The following is a 2,920-nucleotide window of genomic DNA, read 5'->3' on the forward strand; positions in this document are numbered from 1 at the left end:
TGGCAGGTGTGCGTTAGATGAGCGGAAGAGCGAGTGGCAGGTGTGCATTAGATGAGCGGAAGAAGAGCGAGTGGGAAGTGTGCGTTAGATGAGCGGAAGAAGAGCGAGTGGCAGGTGTGCATTAGATGAGCGAAGAAGAGCGAGTGGCAGGTGTGCGTTAGATGAGCAGAAGAGCGAGTGGCAGGTGTGCGTTAGATGAGCAGAAGAGCGAGTGGCAGGTGTGCATTAGATGAGCAGAAGAGCGAGTGGCAGGTGTGTGTTAGATAACTGACTATATGGAGAGGGGATGGATATGGAACTGACTGAAATGGACCTTGGTGGGTGGATCCAAACCACAGTGGTAAGAGACAAACATGCCATTCAGGCAGAGCTTACATGGGGAGTTTTATTGAGAAGAGAAGGGAGTGGGCAGAGGAGATACAAAGAGAGGCAGAAAGACAAACAGAGACAGGTGGGAGAGAGGAAGAGAAAGAAGAGGAAGGAGTAGGCCAAGTTCCACCATTTAACGGGATGAGGGCACAGAGACCACACAGCAGACCAGTCTTCTGCTTGTCTGCCAGGTCCCCAAGGGGTGGGACCCGTTGCCTGGATGCTGACATTTCTCCCTTTTTATTTATTAAAAAAGATGAGGAGTCAGGCAGGAAGGATAGGGAAATGAGGGTGCCCAGTTCTTGACACTGCTTCCTGCTAATTGTGGGTGTCGAAATCTTGAGGGACCTGAGAAAACTGAGGAGCTGGCCTTGTCCTGGAGTAGCTGATTGCCTCACTTCTGTCCAGGCTCTGTGGAACTGTCTGGGGCCTCTTAGACCTGGCGTGGTGCTGACAGAGTAAGGACAAGGTTAAGTTTAAGGAAAATTTGTTTTTCTTAGGTCATGGTAACTGAAAGAGGGGCTGTCAAGCCAGGGAAAGGCAGGAGGCTTAGGCAGTACTTATCTGAAGTGTGTCTGAGCTGTTTGAGGAGAATCCAGGTCGACTTCCTGGAGCTTACAAGAATTTTCTGGGTTTGTGAAAAGTTAAGTTTTAAGCACATTGGCATCCCCACTGTCCATATTCTCTACTGAAATCTGCATTGTAGAAACGGCTGTATACTCATGGCAGAAAAATGATTTTGGTTGAAAGCATTAACATTCTTTATTCTATCCAGAAAATTGTGACAGATATTATTAGCACAAAGAAAAGCACCTTTTAAGTCTATAATTAAGAAACAGCCAAAGGAAGTTTGAAATCTTGAGCTTGTGGCTATGATGATAGTGGTAGTACTCTGCCAGAGCCTGATTCATAGCTTATCAGAATTCTATTGATTAATGCAAAGACTATGAACTTTTGGAGTCTTAATATAACAGTTGCATAATGAGAGAGGGAAATCTGGAACATGTTTTATTTCTCTTTGTCCTCAGACCTTAATAACTTGCACATGTACACCTTAATAACTTACATGTGAGCACCTTAATAACTTTATTTGCACATCTTTAAAAAACCTTCTTAGACCCTAAAACATTCTTAGATTTTCACACCTCCAGCTTTCCTATCGTTATGTAAATAAACCGGAAAGCACCTGTTCCTTTCCTTTGTCATGGCATCACCTTAACACTCAGGAGACTCTGGTGGTTGATCGCTGAGGGCAGTCATTGCAAAGTAAGTTTCCTTTAAACAAAGGAATACTAAGTTACATTGAAATTTGTTTCGTGAGTTTATCTCTTTTCTGAGTCCAGTAACGAGGTAGATTGTATCTGACTTAGCATCAGCTCTAGGAGAGCGAGGCCTGTAACCTGAACTTTACACTGAGAAGAGAACTGCGAAGGCATTTGAAGCCTTGGTTGCTGCTGTTAAAAAGCTCCCAGTCATCAAACAGCATCAGAGTTCTGAGAGGCATAAAATTTTACCTGGATTAGCAATTAAAAATGACTCGTTTGACTACCTAGACAAGTCACCCCAGGGTCCTCCATGGTCACTGAGGGCAAAGGTCTCAGGGCAACATTCATGTTTGGCTGGCAGAGGTAGGCCTGTAAGGTCCCAGAAGATCCCACAGGCTTCTGTAGAGTAAGGACTCATGGGAGGACCAGCCTACCTTTGTCTAGGCAACTTGAGGCAGTCAATTCCCTGGCGTCCTGTTGTCCATGGTCTGAAGAGGATCTTAGCAGCAGTGGAAGCGAAAGGCGGTTTTGCTCAGTGACTAGTGCTGCCACTTACGAAGCAAGTTCCGGGTGGAGGGTCTTCTGTTCCAATTCATCATCTTTGAAGGAAATAGGGATGCTGCCAGGAGCTAGCTTGCCTCTCATTAAGAAAAGCCTTTTAAATTAAACATTTTAAATGCCATATTCTGCAGATCTCTGAGCATTTGAGGACTGTTTGTCTCTTGGGTATATCATATCTGAGTAGACAAACTTTGTCTTCAGTAACTTGTTTCCTTATGTCTGAAAACATATAGAGGACTGCATAGGGCTTACCTCTATAATTAATTACATCAGTACCCAGCGTGACCACAATTAAAGAGTTTGCTCATGTATAAGATGACTCTTAACTTGTGGTCCTCAATAGTCTACAGTAGGCTAGCAGCTTCCATAAGACTAAGACTTCACATTACGTTCCTGCCAGATGATGAGTTTGGTAAAGAAATCAAGATAGCCATTCTGTGGGTAAAACTGAACAAGTTTGTTCCAAACTGAGACTGTTTCCTGAGAAGGCAAGAAAAAGTGATAAGGGGAAGATCCCAGGGCCAAACGGGGACAGGAGAAAAGAGGGCTTGTAAATTGGGGTGTGGCCCATGTTCTTCTTAAAAAAAGAATTAAAGGCAGGGTGTTCTTCTTGAACACGGGGCACAGGACAGACACACAAGGCGGAACAAACACAAACACGACACGGCGGCTCCCACGTGGGTCCACTTTAATGGGGGAGGGAAACACAGAAGGGCGGGAAGGGA

The sequence above is a fragment of the Microtus ochrogaster genome, chromosome 15 (genome assembly GCF_000317375.1).
Source record: "Microtus ochrogaster isolate Prairie Vole_2 chromosome 15, MicOch1.0, whole genome shotgun sequence".
In the NCBI taxonomy this organism is placed as follows: Eukaryota; Metazoa; Chordata; class Mammalia; order Rodentia; family Cricetidae; genus Microtus; species Microtus ochrogaster.